At 44.2% G+C, this 17009-nt stretch overlaps 1 pseudogene; it reads left to right on the top strand.

The window, feature by feature from the left end:
- The first annotated feature begins 10373 nt into the window (after positions 1–10373).
- On the top strand, positions 10374–10492 carry LOC112473466 (annotated as a pseudogene).
- The last annotated feature ends 6517 nt before the right edge of the window (positions 10493–17009 follow it).

Here is a 17009-nt window from a genome sequence, read left to right as displayed (position 1 = left end):
GCAAGCCTCGGTATAAATGTCACCTCTTCCCAGCACCCTAGACTTGTTGAGTTCTCCCTGCTATATATTTCCACAGGTCCCTGTGCTTCCCTCTCTCAGTGCTTATCAACTTTCTAGCAACTGTCTGTTGATTTGCTTGTGTACCCCCACTTGGTGTCACCACTACGAGCTCAAGGACCACATCTGTCTTGTTCACTGTAGTATGCCCAGCACCTGGCACATCGTGGTATAAGTGTAGGCACTTTCCTCATTTCAATCCCATTTTAATAAGGGACCCAGCTCCTTCTCCAGGGAAGATACCTCACCACTCTCTGCCCTCTGGTGCCAGAGACTTCCTTAAGGAGCTGGTAGGAACTCAGAAGAGGCTGCAATTTCCAAAAAGCAGAGAAATGCTGCATTAGCGGGCTTGTCACCCATAAATTGTCCTAGTTAAAAAACAATTAGTACACATACTTGAACATCCTAAGCAAAGGATCCCAAGGTCAGAGCCACATCTTTCCTATCACAGGTTAAAAATGTTTGGAGTAAGATGTTGCAGGTACATGTGTATTAAAGTAAAGGTTCTGATAGAAGCAACAACATATCTTCAGCTGTACAGAAGCTGTCAGATGCCACTACAGTATTCATTGTCTTTTCTCCAGACTTAAATCATTTCCTCAGCCACGGGGACCATCAGTTTAGAAACTGATGTACAGCTATCAGAGAGAATAACAGACACTTGCTGTTCCAACCCTGGCTCCTAAAATAAGATAATAATTCTTTTGACACCTCAGAGACTATACTATCAGCTGGTCAGAAATGGATGAAGTCATCTAACTCTATTTCCAAGACCAAGTGGGGGTTGATTTAAGCACATTTGTTTGAAAGAATTGAAGAGGAGGGGAAAAAAGGAGATTGCTGATTCTTAAATCTGGAAAAGTCATGGTTTTACTACTTGACCGCAGGCTAAGAGCATATTAATTTCATTTCAAATGTATGTATCCAAGCTAAGAGAGGTTGTCGTGAAAGGTTTGAATCTTAAATCAAATGTTCTTTCCAATAAGGTCATTAGTGACAGGCTGAAATGTTGCAAGGGATGTAATACATGATGGATGTTGGTCATTTATTCAAAGAAAAAAAATGCTACAATGAGCCTAAAGGGTCATTTCCCAAACCACAAGGTATTCTCAAGAGGCAAAGCTACCAAGTGATGAAATCCAAATTGCACCCCCTCTTGCCACATTAATTACACTTGCACTTTGCAAAGACAAGCATCCTGCTAGCACTCCACTGTCGTCCCACACTGCCTAGCTAAGGAAATTAGAGCAGCACATTTGAACGAATGCCCTTCAATAGATCACCAAACCCCAGGAAAGGGAGAAGCAGAACCCTACACAGTCAAAGAGGTCTAGAGGCTTTTCCTCAGTGTGATGTTTATGGACATTTCTGGGTGTTTGTATTTGGGAGTAACCTAAGATACACTGGGCCAAAGGTGGATGTGGATTCACATTCCACCAGTTGGTATAAGACGTGCCATGGGGGCATTATGTAATAATACCACTGCCATATCTCCAGCTCCTACAATAGTGATGATCAGACATTAGCAGAATCCCTGAAGTCTCTACACTCTAAAGTTCCATAGAGCATAGTTCAAAAACCGCTGGGGAATTTGAGTTTGCATGGGTATAGGCAAAGTCAAAGCCTGACACCACCACTCCCTAATTGGGTGACCATGTATAAATGGTGTAACAAAGTAATTAACCTTCCCCAAGGGCCATCCAAGTCTTCCCAGAATCCCCTTTCACCTGAGCCCCCAAGTGCACACCCTTGCCTCCTCTGGCACCAGGAAGCCAGCCAGCTTCAAAGACTTCTGTCAGAAAAAAAGGAAATTCTCTTTTAAGGAGGAGCTGCTCAGCAGTGGACCTGAAAAAGCTGTTGGCAGCAAGAGCGACAGCTCTAAGGAAAGGAAAAAGCTCCAGAAGCCATCCCAGGGAGATTAGAATGGACAGTGCCCTTGTGAGACATAACCACGCACAGTGACATTTGCCAACCCATCCCTTATATCCCAATAAAAACATTCACAAGTAAAAGGAAAAAAAAAGAAAGACTTCTGTTAGGAGAAGTAGAAAATGCTTGGGCCAAGAAATAGGGCAAAGTTTTGGGAGGAGCATGCGACTCAGACCCATGTAACTCAGACTGCCACCTGGAACCTGCCTCATACTGGCACAAACACCCTCCAGACCAGGCAGCCTGCCTCTCCTGGGCCCTGGGCTCCACGCTTCAGGAGTCTGCTCACTCAGAGGAACGGCAGACTGCCTCCGTATGCTGGTGGGAAAAGGAAAGCAATTGATTTTGTTTGGAAGAATTTTATGTTAGTCTTTTTTATTATCTCAAGAAGGGTCATGAAATCCTCTAAAGCAAAATCAATTACAGCCATGCTCCGGGAAGGTAGGGCAGCCCTCTGGCTTGTGAGCAACAGGCTGGTCTCCAGATGAGAAGCCTTGGCCTTGGGGCGGCTCCTGGTCCTCTCCCAGCTGGCTTGTATCCATGTCACCCTCTCCCCTCCCTAGAGCTTTTTTGTCAGCTTATGGAATAGCCCTACCCCAAGCCCCTCAGTAATAGATGGGACCAGGGATAGGCACCCGGTCCAAGCTGGACCAGTCGATTCCCTCTCCCAGAAATTAGGAAGTGGACCCAGAATGCCTCTGAATGTGGCGAGAACAGAAGAGATATTAACTTGTCCTTTGGGGAGATGGCATTCTCTGCTATGGGCTCTAAAAGCAGAGAAAACCATCTGAGCAGAGAAAGAAGCATCCAATGGGTGGAGAGTTTTTTAAAGACAGATTGGCAAGTCTTCAAATCTAGGCACCAGACCCTTGACTGGGCTTGACTTCCAGAGGGAACTCAGGTAGACCAGTAATCGCCCTTGTTTCTGTTAAGCTAACTCAAGCTGGTGTTTTTCATGACCAAATATTAGAAGTATTTTTTTTCTTCAGTTTATTTGGTAAATATAAGAAAAATACCTCACAAATACGTTTAGTTGTTTGCATTAAAAAACAATGTGTTATATGAAATATACAGAATAAGTAAAACCATAGAGACAGAAAGCAGATTGATGATTGGCAGGGACTGGGGGAAAGGGTTAATGGAGAGTGACTGCCTTAATAAGTATGGGGTTTTCTTTTGGGGTGATGAAAATGTTTTAGAACTTGATATAAATGCTGGTTGCACAACATTGTGAATGTACTAGACTTCATCGAATTGTATTTTTTAGGTGGTTAATTTCATGTTATATAAATTTCACCTCAATTTTTTTTAAAAAGGAAAGAATATATTATACCTATGAATACCAGGAAGTCCCATTAAAGATGCATAATTTACTAACTTGCTGAAGTACCTTATTTATTAGTTAATTTATTCATTAACTTGACAAATAAATATTAAGCATTGACTATGTGCCCAGTACTATGCTGAGGATACTATGTGAGCAAGACAGAGTTCCTGCCTCAAAGAGCTTAGAGAGGACAATTACCAAGCTGTAACATTGAAGTACTGCAGAGAGCACCCAACTGTTTTTGTCTTCGAGCACCCACTTCTCCCTTTCTTCTTGCAATAGAACTCTCCTTTGCAACAGGGAGTGCATTCTCTGTGACATAGATAGGAGGCTGATTCTACCCACTCCTCCCAAGAGGTCAATCAGGATACCCCTGGCCACAACGACTGGTTCAGGACTGGACACATGACCAAATGTAACTCAATCAGAATCTCCCGGGAACTTTTATACCATTGCTATCCTGAAAAACCCTGTCTTTCCACTGGTGTTGCTAAGCAGTAGGATCCAAATATGGGATGCTGGTGGCCATCCTGCCCATCAGTGGAGATAACTGCTCCAAGAAACTTCCAGGGGTGGGGGGGACCCAGATCCCTAAAATTAGCTGCCCCATTGATGTTTCCAGTAGTTGAGCCAAGAAATTATTTATTTTTATTTTTTTATTTTGGCTTAAATTACCCTGAGTTGTATTCCATCACTTTTATTTAAGATTCTTTCCTTGAAAGGAGGATCTTATCCTGGGACAAGGGAAGTGCCTGGTATCATGGAAGCTCATAGCTGGAGCATCTATTAGAAGATCACAGGTTTTATAAGGAACCTTGTCCTATAATATACAGGTACATTCTAGGCTTCAATGTTGACTATTGAATATTTATGCTCAAACTGCAGTTGCTGAATATTGCTGCACTATGATTTCCAAAATGTTTTATGGCTATCGATGCTTGGGAAACACTACTGTCTCTAAACCCTGGGAAAATAGTCTATAAGGAAGATACTCCTAAGGTCTCTGTGTTGCCTGAGCCTTGAGAGAATATCAGGCTGAAGCCACACAGCAGTCCTAGTCGTGCAGGGGGACCTCGGTCACTGACAGCTCAGAAGAGCCTGAATTGATCATGAACATTTGGTACCCTGCAGCACATCCTTCATCCCAGCAGGACTCAGACTGGTTCCTTAGCAACCCTGCTCCCTTCTTGTCCACCCACCCAGAATTGCAGTCCTTTCTTCCTCCCTAGGTTGCTGGGATCACTCTCTGATGGTGTGATTCTCAAAGTCTCAGAGAAACTGCCTCTTCCCTCCCTTAACTGTCCTCCAAGAAGGGAGTTCTCACTGTTCATCACGCGTGACGTTTACATACAGCTTTCACAGTTTAGAACATGCTTCCACTTGTCTTTCTTCATCAGATGCTCACTGCTACCCTATGAGGTAGGAGTCATTTTCTCCATTTTAAGATGAGGAAACTGAAGCTTAGAGGAGCTGAGTAACTTGCCTAAGTTCACGCAGCTGGCAAATGAAGGGACTATGGCAGGACAATTAAAGAAGATGTCACCCCATTACTACTGTGCTCCACATGAATACTCATAGACCAAACACTCCTACTCTGGTTTCTGGACTTTTCCATATCATTCTCTAATCAGCCTCATTGAAACTTTGCGTCTCCTGCTATTTTAACTGGCATGGTCCCTGACCCTGCTTTATGGTCCTGGGTGGGATTTCCACATCCTGCCCACATTCTGAGGGACATCTAGTCTCTTTCTGTTTTCCTACTCACTCATGGACACCTCAGGAGATCACAGTCACAGGCACATGACAATGGCTAAAAAGCACCAAATCCAGGAAGTCTTTTGACAACCAGAAGGTCTAGGTGCCCCCGGGACAGTTACAGCTAATATTTGACAGTAATAATACACACAATAATTTAGGGCGTGGCTGACATTTCCAAAATTATCATGGGCTTTGCAGCAAAGAATTGACCCCAGCAGGACTCTGCCCTGGGGTAGACTGGGGGCACGTTCCACCAAGGCTGGGGGGTCTTTTGGAGAAACCAGAAGCAAAGCGGTTTCTTTAAAGGAGCCAAGTAAGCAGAGGAGATTGTGCAAACTTGTTTAATTCAATTTACAATTCCAAGAAAAACTCCAGGAGACCTTCTGTCACCATGTCAGCCACAGCAGTTGTCTGTGGCAGAGCTGGATTTTCTGAGCCCACTTGCCAACCTCAGTAACCAGTCTATCTGTGTCCAACAGTGTGTGTTCATGAGCACATGTGCAGTTTTGTGATCGTGGCCTATAACTTGCTGTTTTTGTAGGTCCCAAGTAGAAAAGGATTGGCAATTTCACTTGGGTCAACCCACTGTTTTGAAAAATGGAAAATTCCATATTCATGGATGATTTATTCACAATTCTTCTGTGAAGATGTGCTTTTCAAAACCAACAAGCAACCCAAAAGAACGATTTGGTTCTTATTTAACAAGTGTTAAGACGGGGGGGCCTGCAAGAGGCGGGCCTTGCTCCCCATCACACCGGTACCTGGCAGCTCCGGCAGGTGGGCTCACAGCTGGCCCTTTCAAAGGCATCGACTGCTGGAATCAAGTCAGACCCTCCCGTGCTCTGCTCTGAACCCATTTGTCTCGCCTGCTGGCGAGATTATCCTATTCTCTGCTTCTCTCTCCTTGTCATGGATTCAAGCACTTCCTTTGCTTCTTGACGGGGTCCAGCACTTGGGCCCAGCCTGCCTCACTACCCCTGGCTTCTCAGACTGGAAGGGCCTTTTCTTGCTTCTCTCCCCTCCACAGACCCTCTCATCTCCCCCGCTCCTTTACTCTGCCCCACTCAGTGCCAGCACACCACAGGATGGCTTTTGTAAATGTTTTCAAATGTCTAGGAAATGTATTACAGTGAAAATGCTTGCCATTTTTATCTAGGTCTGTTCCACTAAAAATGTAGGCAGTCTTGGGAAAACCTCAAAAAGGCAGCGCACTGCTTTCGGGGAGAAAAGTCTCAGGGAGAAGCTGGGAGCCTTGCAACTTTGTTGTGGACCTGGGGAAAGAGACACCTGGAAGCTGGCAACCCAGAAAGGGGCAGAGTCGCCAGAAGAAAAGGGGGAAACCCCAGAAAAGACATCTAGAAGAGTCAATAGGATCGAGTTTGCCCCAGGAGGGAAAACACTCTGAAGCAGCATAGCCCGAGGCTGGCAATGCCACCCTGGGTTGACACTGCTGCTGGATGCAGGAGGAAGGCCAGGGTTGAGAAGAGGGAGAAGAGGTGGACGAAGGGAGTCTGCAGACTAATTTTACTGGGCTTTGGGTCCGACTATGATGGGGGCTTATATGAGTTTCTCACTTCTTATTAAGAAAAAGGCCATTTCACCAAAACAAGGATCCTGAGCTTGGTAGAGTTATGTGAAGGGTGAAATATCTGGCAAATATTTATACTTAAAAAATAATTCATTGTTTATCCAAAATTGAAATTGGAATCCCGTATTTTATCCGATATCCCTGGGAGGGTGGGGAAGCTTCCAGAAGGGATATGGAACCAACTGCCCAAACTGGGAGACATCGCCCCCTACCCCACACCTCTCCCTGGAGACTAACCCCATGCTACTCTTAGCACAGATGAGGGACCCTCAAGAAGATCTCGGGAGGAAAAACCAAGAGAAAAGTGTCAGTTGCCCTCCCAGTGCCCTGTCTCCGTGCTCCCCAGCTCCTCACATTCAGGCTGGGCTCAGTCCCAACCCCCAGATGATTTTAGCGCATCTGCACACCTCACCCGTCACTGCCAGGAGGTATTGTGTACAGACTCAGAGCTGTAGTTTTGTCCCCACAGAAGCCTTGTCTCAGAATAACTGTTTCTTTTCATCTTGACTACGCAAAGGATAGATGTGAATGATTATACAAATGAGTCACTGTAAAAAAAAAAAATGGAAAATAGAGAAAATTCCATGTGAAAGAACATGACACAATGCAATTACGCTGATATGTTCTCTTGCAGTGATTTTATATGCCTCTCTGAACTTCTTTTTACATAGCTGGTATTATATAGAATATTCAGATTTTTCTCTTGCTTTTTTTCACTTGAGTTGTTTTCTCATTTGACATCACCCCATGTAATTCAACTTTGGTCAATAAATATTTACCAAATACCTACTATCGGCCCCGCACTGTGTATAGAGCAATAAACAGACCTGACACAGTGTCTGCCCTGTGAAGCTTACAGTTCAGGGTGGGGGTCAGGCATTGAACCAGGGAGCTAATGAAATTGTCTCCTACAAAGTCTATGGTATAATTCAATTCTAAATTTTGCTTTTGAGGAGACAAGTTTCTAAAAATGCACAGAGAATAATTTAAAGAGTTATATTTAAAGTAAATATTTTGTGTGTGACTGTAGCAGTAGAACATCGAAATGAAAGCACATATCTGGTTGTTTTTCATTCTTGACTTACATAAAACCTGGGCCTTCCTGGGTTTGCCTCTTAATAAAGCACAGCAAGGACTGTGGGCCAAAACACATCCTTCTATAGCACAATTTTTAGCGACAGCATAGAATTCCTTTGTGTGAATAGACCACAAATATTTTAATCCCTTATTGCTAAATATTTAAATTGATTCTAAATATTTACTTTCATAATAATAGAGCAATGAACATCTTCATGCATGAGTATCTATGCGTACAAATCTGATTATGTCTTGGAAATAAACGCTATAGTCTAACTACTCCAATAATAAGTCTTGAGACAGAGACTGGCTAGTTATACCCATTACCTTGTCCTCCTGGGCACACGCTAGACTGCACTGCCCAGCCTCCTTTGTAGTTAGGTATGGCTGTGCAACTCATTTCTAGCCAATGGGATGGAGGTGGAAACAATGTCTCATACCATTAGGCCAGGCCCATAAAGCCTCCCACAAATGCTTTCCCATGAGCTTTCCCTTTCTTCTATGAGTCCTTAGAAACCACATATTGAAAATGACGAAGCCACGAGGAAGGAGCCTGAGTCCCCGAGTTATCACTTGGAGAAGAGCTACCTACTCACTGGTCAAGATCACCCATTTTGAACATTGAGCCACTGAGATCTGAAGTTGCATCTGTACTAACACCTTGCTTTAACTGATACAGGAATCCTGCCCCAACTTCTCACACCTGAATCCAGTCCCTGTTGGGCATTTCAGGAGGTAGAAATGTTCTGCCCCACTCCCACTCTAAGTTTCCCGCCCCAGTCACCTGTACACATCCCTAGTTTCACCACAGGGCCCAGAGCCTAATCTTGTTCTTGACAGTCCTCCTCCCTGGTCTAAAAGCTGGGCCTCCATTGAAGCTTTCCTACTCAGTCAAACTCACCTGGAAAGCCCCCAATGAAAGCTGCCAGCTTTCTGTTCTGGGACTTGCCTTGTAGCCTCTACACATGAAAGACCATGGGGCAAAAAAGAATCTACACAAGTCACAGGATAAATAACCCTACATCTTACAAATAACCCAGTCTCCAGGCTCCCTGGCACTCATTCCATGCCTGGAAATCTCCTCTATGATTTTTTGTCTCTGTATCTTTTTCATCAGAGCAAATTGGATAATGCAGCCCTGTTCTGGGGAGAGCCCTGTTCTGGGTTACTGAATGGAAGCATCTGAATATGACTGCCCGGCTGCCTGAGGTTTGGGTCAGCAGGGGATATCAGGTTTGGGGTCTCTCTCTCAAAGCCCCTTCCTCCCACTGTGCATGGAGCGGGTTCTCTGTAGTTTGGAGACAGACACTCAAATGTTCTTTATGCAGAGGCTGCAGGCTGGTCCATCAATGTGCTTCTATTGCCATCTGGTGGCAGAGAGAGCATGGGACAGTGGAGTGTCCCTGGTAGGCATTAAGAAGACCCAACTGCCAATCAGCCTCCAAGGAGCACCTGAAAATGATGATCAAGATCAAAGTTGCTTCCTCTCACTGACTCTCAAAGCTCTTTCTTTTGCCTGGCCAGGAAAAAAAAAAAAAATCCCTGCTTCCTGTTTAGCCTCCTGCAAATCGTATGCTCTGAGAATGATACGCAACTAGCTTTTTAATTTCATTATTATAAAAAGGAGACATGCACATCATTTAAAAATTAAAACACTCCGAAGACTTTAAAGAAGACAGTCAAAAATCACCTCAAACCTAGCACTCAGAAACAGCCAGCATCAGTACGTGAGGCAAGTCACTACAGGCATCTCCCTGTGCCACCCAAAAGCAGAGAAGCAGCATGGCTACCAGTGGTTCAGGGCATGGGCTCTGGTGCCAAGCTGCAGGGGTTCCTGGCTGGCTCCTTCCTTGGACACGTTACTTAACCTCTGCATATTTCATTTTCTTGTCTTAAAAACAGAAGTAATAGTGGCATCTCCCTCTCAGTGTTACTGCGAAAACTCAACTCTGAAATACTCAGCACAGTACCTGGCACATGGGAAACCTTCACACACAATTAGCCATTATTATAATGGATGGATGGATGAACAGGCAGATTTTTTTTTAGAAGTTTAGTTAACTATGCATATTATTTTTTTTACATTAAAAAATAGAACTACTGAATATTTCAACAATTCCACTTCTGGGTATTCATCCAAAGAAAATTAAGATATATGCACTGCTATGTTCATTGCAGCATTATTTACAGTAGCCAAAATATAGAAACAACCTGAAAGTCCATCAGCAAATGAAAGGGATAAAGGAAGTGAGGTGTATGTTATATAGAATGTACTGTTATTCGGACATAACAAAGAAGAAAATCTTTCCATTTGCACAACATGGATGGACCTTGAAGACATCACGCTAAGTGAAGTAAGTCAGACAGAGGAAGACAAATACTGTATGATCTCACTTATATGTGGAATCTAAACAAACAAACCAAACTCATAGATGCAGAGGACCGATTGGTGGTTGCCAGAGGTGCGGGTGGAGGGCGGAGGGTGGGTGAAATGGGTGAAAGAGGGTCAGAAAGGTACTAATTTCCAGTTTTAAAATAGATAAGTCATGAGGATGTAATGTACAGCATGGAAACTATAGTTATACTGCGTTGCATATTTGAAAGTTGCTCAGAACAGGTCTTAAAAGTTCTCATCACATCTATGGCCATGCCACCCTGAACACGCCTGATCTCGCCTGATCTCGGAAGCTAAGCAGGGTCGGGCCTGGTTAGTACTTGGATGGGAGACCACCTAGGAAAACCAGGTGCAGTAGGCGTTTTAAAAAAAAAAAGTTCTCATCTCAAAAAAAAAAAAAATGTGTAACTATGCTGGTGACTGATGTTAACTAGACTAATAGTGGTGATCATTTCACAATGTATATAAATGTCAAATCGTTGCGTTGCACACCTGAAACTAATATAATGTTATATGCCGATTATACTTTGATTTTTTAAAAAATATCCAGGCCACAAAAAGAAGAGGGACAGGGAATCAATAATTGGAGAGACTAGGAACTCAGCAGCTGAATTCTCCTGGGTCCACAGATGATCAGCTGTGTGTCTCCTGGCTGATTCTGAATCCCCTGCCACCAGGATGCCCACAGGGATGCTGCCCCTAGCAGTAGCAGTTCCCACTTAAGCAGGTCCCACTGAGGAGGAAAAAGGAGTGCTAATAACCAACCAGGGAGGGACAGAATTAAGGGAGAAAGCTCATCCTGCTGCTGGCACAAATCTGTGAGTTCTCTGAGGGCGGCTGCTGGCTCTTACACACCGTGTTGTCCCAGCTCTTCTTTCTGCACCTAGCTTGTCATGGATGTTCTGTCACATGTAGTGAAGGAATAAGTGACTGGCAAGTGGGCCTGGAAGGCCAGGCCTAAAGATATTCCCAGGAGATGGCCCGCACTGAGAAGTCACCCTGGTAGAATTCCTGCTTCCTATCAACAGACATGGTCCATGTTAGAGAGCTCTCACTCAATCCGGCAGTAAGTACCTTACACACACCTGTCTCTTCATCCTCTGTGTTAGATGTTATCATCTCCATTTTGTAGTTAGATAAACTGCCGGTCAGAAAGACAAAGGAACCGACCTGCGGTACGTAGCTAGTGAGTAGCAGAGACGGGATTTAAATTCGTGATCCACACTCTCTGAACCCAAAGCTCTTTCAACTGATCCTTTTTTTATAGCAAAGAGAAAGTAATAAATCAATGTATTTGCCTGTTATTTCCAAAGAACTTCAGGAAGTTTCCACATCTGGCCACAGCCCACATTCAGTTTAGCCAAGGAATCCCAGAGGCAATTTGAAGTTTCGTATTTAATCCTTACAGCCTCTAACAAGCCCGATTAGAGTAAAATCTTGGCTATCTAGAATCTCTATGAAGTTGGAGTGGTGGATTGGTTAGTTGATTGGTGGGTGGGTGGGTGGTTGGGTGGTTGGGTGGTTGGTTGGTTGATTCATTCCAAAGAGGTAACCCTAACTTCTTCAAAGAGTCATATTAAAAAATAATCATCACAGATCATCCAGGAAAGTGTTACAGATGCAGGAGTGATCCTCTCCCTCTGGTCTCTTCTCTACAATCTACTGCCAACACGGCCACTGTCTTAGTCAATGCAGGCTGCTATAACCATAGACTGTGTGGCTTATAAACAATAGAAATTTATTTCTCACTGTTCTGGAGGCTGAAAGTCTAAGATCAAGGTGTCCATATGGTCACGTCCTAGTGAGAACTAACTTCCTGGTTCATAGACGGCTGTCTTCTCACTCTGTCTGCTCATGGCTGAAAGGGTGAGAACTTTCCAGAGTCTCTTTTATAAGGACACTAATCGTATTCTTGAAATTACCTAATCGTTTCCCAAAGGCCCCACCTCCAAATATCCTCACACTTGGGATTAGATTTTAACATATGAATTTGAGGAGGACACGAACATTTAGTCTATAACAACCACCAAAACGACTGAAACAGAGCCATCCTTTCTAACTCTCTCACTTAAAATCCTTCCCTGGCTCCCTATCACTAAAGAATAAAGCCTAAGATCCCTTACATAATATACAAGACCCCTCCTCTGAATAAGCTCATGCCTTTATTCAGGCTGTTCCCTCTATCTGGAAATGCTTTTCCATTTTTTACATCAAGAATTCCTTGGGAAACATCAAAGCTTAGCAAAAAAAAAAAATCATTAGCCCTGGAAAGCTCTTGCTAGTACACCAAAGCAAAATTATCCACTCTCTCCTTTGTGTTCAACTAAAACAATTGGTACTGCCTGGGTCTGTTTCACAGGCACCTAGTAGGTGCTCAACCATTGTTTGGTGACTGTTCAGAACAGACAGAGAATAACCAAAGTGATCTGAGATAAATCTTTGGGGAATAATGCTCTAAGTCTATTAGTGTCCATAAGCAGAAAGTCTATCAATGTTCATACATTGCTCTGTCTAGCAGCTGCAAAGTCACTGAGGAGGATGAAAGAAATCAAGCCACTGTCCAGTGTCTGATGCAATGCAGACATCCCCCAGCCCAGGCGGAACATGGACCTGCCCTGGTTCTGACCACTGCAGAACCCAGAGTCAGGTAGTTGGACCTATTCCTACTCTGAGGTGTGGGTGAGATGGCCAAGCAATGCAGTGCTGATGGATGGAGCCAGCGTGCTTTCTAGCTCCCCAGCTTTTCATCTGGAACATCCAAAGCTGGAAGGGGAAGCCCTGAGAACAGTCACAGGGACAGAAGGGAAGCTCCTCATAGTGTCTTTTTTCTCTTATCTCTGAGATCTGCCACCTGGCAATGAGACATGAAAGGCTACCATTTAAAGGTCCCATAGCCCTATGGAAAAAGGAGGCTGGCAGTCTGGAAATGTGCTCTCAACAATGGCCAGACTTCTGTCAGAGCTCCAAGGGGCTAAGGGCATGGACACTTGCCCAGGCCAGCAGCACACACCTTGGGGCCAATAATCCCCTTTCATCCTTGCCTCCTCTCCTCCAGTGAGTAGAAAGCCATGCCCATGATGAGTCACTGGGACGAGGAAGCACATCATTCCCAGAAATGTTTCCTAGGATCCCATAAGTCCACAGATTTGTCACATTTTGGTAGTCCTGAGAACACCCCACAATCTCTTTTTGTACTACTTTGGCTTTGTAAACAGATGTTAGATTTGGAGTCTGGAAACTTGGATTCAATCCAGCCACTTACTAGCCATGTGATGTTATGTAACACACTCCCATCTTTGGGTCTCAGTTTGCTCAGGTGCGTGAAAGCTACCTCCATGGCCTCTTTCAGTCTCAATGGTGGATACAGCAGGGAAAGGAGAAGAAGAGTTATACGTGAGGCTCCTGCTGAGCTTAGTTCATCCCCAAATGTAGTAAATGAATGACTGACTGGCTGTGTTTCCACCTGCCCAAAATGAGCCCATACTTTGATTAATGAAGGAGAGTCTTGATCATCATCTTTACTTTAGATAAGAAAGACATAAGCAAAATGATCCACAGAAGTTCAGGGGAGAGTTAGAGATCATTTGGGTAACCCCTTTGCTTTATAAGCAAGGGAGATAGAGCCCTGGGAGGTAGAGACAGAGCTGGGAGTGAAGGACCCTGGGTCTACTTCCAGGGGCTTACTGCAGGCTTTCTGGGTCATCCCATCTTTCTAACTCAGACTTCCCAGAACCCCTGGGACCAAAATGGCACTAGAGGCACTAATGTGGTGTGCACAGAGTATGAACATGGAAATTATTAATTCTAGGAATCCAGCTGCATTAGAGCCCAATTATTTGCATGATCTCAGCAATGGCAGTTTCATATACTTGGATTTAATTAAACAATTTTTCTATCTTATAAGAAAGTCAGCAGAAAGCAATGATTCATTCTGTGGATCTAAAGAAAGCGACGGACCCTGTCCCCAAAAACACAAACACCTGATTTTGAAATAATTCCAAAGGGTTCCCAAACCCAGTGAAACCTACAAATAATCCACTAGGTATTCTTGGATTCCAGATCAAGAACTCCTGAAGATAAAAAGACCTCGGGGTTTTTAGCTAAAAGTGCAAGGTTCAAATCTTTGCTCCACCACTTATTATATGACCTTGAGCTAGCTCCCAAATCCCTGAGTCTCCGTTTCTTTATCTGTGAATTGAGATAACACCTCCTGGCTCATAGGGTACTTGTGGGATTTAAGGAGATGTGCGGCCTCATAATATAGGGCTGCCACAGGGTTTGCCATCAGTAATAATAGCTAACAGAGACTGGGTACTCTCTAAGTGCAGGCTCTGTCCTAAGCACTTTATCTGCACTAGTTCAACAACCCTAGGAGACAGGTGTTGTTATCCTTGTCTCACAGATGAGGAAGCTGAGACACAGAGAGGTTAAGAATTTGCCTGAGAGGACATAGCTTCTAAACGGACAGGCCATAGAGTGGACTGCAGAGTCCATGTTCCTAACCATTACACACATACTGTCTCATCGAATAACAATTTCATTTCCTTCAAAAGTGTGGTTTAAAAAAAAATAAATTAAAAGCAAAGAAGGGTGAAGAATAGAAAGAAACAGATAAATCTTGTAAGGAATGAGTTGACCCAAAGACCCCTTTGCAAACCTGCCCATTTTGCTCTTTTCTTGGGACAGAGGCAGCAAAGCAGTGTCCTGAGCCCTGGGACAACAGACGACCGCTAAGGTCGGCCTCACCCAGGCCCCAGAGGACTAGTACTTGGAAGATGCATGTTTACATGTGCAAGCGCCAGCCTAAGATGCCTTCCATAAATCATTCAATTCTCATTACCCCTATGAAATTCATGTTACCACTAGCCCCATTTTACAGATGAGGAAACTGACATACAGGTTATAAATCTCCTCTAAGACCACAAGCTGGAGAGAGGCAGAGCTGGGCTGAAAACCCAGATTAGCCTGAGGCCAAAGATATATCTATTTTTTTTTTACCCCAAAGCTCTTCATTGCTGCTCTCAACTACTTCTCAATACCTGGTTTCCCAAACAGTTTTAGTATAATATGATGGTTAAGATCAGAGGCTCTGGAGTCAAATCCAGGTAAAAAGGCATGGAGGTGTTAGGAAGGGAGGTTAAATAAGCACAGTCCATATGGAGCAGACTCTACTCAGTGTGAACCGCTTGGAGGGGGCAGGAGATGGGAGGAGGGGGCTCATCAGAAAAGCCATCCAAAAGCAGAAGTGGGGAAAATGAGCTGGTGAATGTGAGAGCAGAGGGTTGGTGGATGAAGCAGGCAGTTTTCCAGGGCCCCTAGGAAAACTCACATACCCATCAGCTTACAGCTCAGAACCCAAGGGTCCAGCATAAATACCAGCAGGACACAGGGATAGCTTCACCCCATCCCCTCCAGACAGGTGAACCAGGCCTTGTCCTTGGCTCCGAATTTGGCCTCAAGATCGGCAGCAACAAGTCAGTGGGGTGAGATGGAGACTTTTTAAAGGAAGAAGTATGGAACCACAAGAAAGCTGATTTATGCATTCTTATGCTCCTTACCCTGCTTTAAAAGAGTGGTTCCTAACCTTGGCCATACAGTGGAATTACCTGAGGAGTTTTCACAAAACACCAACACTCTCTAGAGATGGGACATGATAATTGGCCTGTCAAAAATGCACCAGGGGTCTGAACGTGCAGCCAGAATTGAGAATCCATACTCGATTCATTACTCACCATGTCTGATCTAGAACAAACTCTTAGACTCCTGCTACTCAACATGTGGTCCATGGAACCTGGACATCAGCATCACCTGGGAGCTTCTTAGAAATGCAGAAACACAGCTCCCACCTCAGACCTTTCAGATCTGAATTTCTATTTTAGCAAGATCCCCAGATGATATATGTGCACAGTAAAGTTTGAGGACCACCAGTTTAGACTTTGGCTTTTACTGACACTTCCATATGGACAGCTATTCAACTCACCACCTCCCTCAACCTGAGATAGGAACCAAGATGTAATGCAGGAGTTCTCAAGATTTAGAGTGCATCAGAAGCACCTGGGCAGCTCATTAAGCAATAGATTCCCCGGGCCAGGTGTATTTAACAAGCACTTCCTGCCACAGGTGCTTCTGATCCAGGTGGCCCAGAGTCTCTGAGTGGAAATGCTCTGTTATAGTGGGGAGCACATGGCCATTGGAACCAGGTGAATTACAGCCCAAATTCTGATGCTGCCATTTACCGTATGGATGAATTTATAGGAACCTCAAACTTCTCTGAGCCTGTTTTCTCAACTGTAAAGATCAGGAACTCACTCACAGTGATGTTATGCATTAAATTGTGTTTTCCCCTCTCAAAAAAGAAAAAAATGTTGAGCCTTAACCTCCAGTACCAGAAAAAGTGAGATTTGGAAATGCAGACATAATTATAATGAGGTCATGCTGGACTAAGGTGGCCCCTTAGTCCAGGAGGCAGAAATTGGAGTGATGCATCTACGAGCCAAGAAACACCAAAGACTGCCAATAACCACCAGAAAGAAGGAAGAGGCAAGGCAGGATTCTCCCCTGCGGGTTTTAGAGTAAGTGCAGCCTTGTGATACCTTGATTTCTGTTGTTTGAAGCCACCCACTTAGTGGCACTTTGTTATGGCAGCCCTGAGAAACAAATACAAGTGAGGCTCAAATAGGAGGTATTGATAAAGGAGGATTACCACCTCCTTTACCTCATTTTATGATTTTCTAGTCCTTTTCAGCCTTCACACACTACAGCATTACAGCTGCCCAGTCCTTCAAGGAGCTTAGGGTCCAGTGTGACGTGGCAGGGAAAATTCCTTGCAAAATAATACATGGAGAAACTCAAAGTCCTTGTCCCATGAAAAGCCAGAA

This window comes from Pteropus alecto, unplaced genomic scaffold (assembly GCF_000325575.1).
Source record: "Pteropus alecto unplaced genomic scaffold, ASM32557v1 scaffold98, whole genome shotgun sequence".
NCBI classification, from domain to species: domain Eukaryota; kingdom Metazoa; phylum Chordata; class Mammalia; order Chiroptera; family Pteropodidae; genus Pteropus; species Pteropus alecto.
The sequence above is the reverse complement of the archived record's forward strand: the minus strand, read 5'-3'. Positions and strand labels throughout refer to the sequence as shown.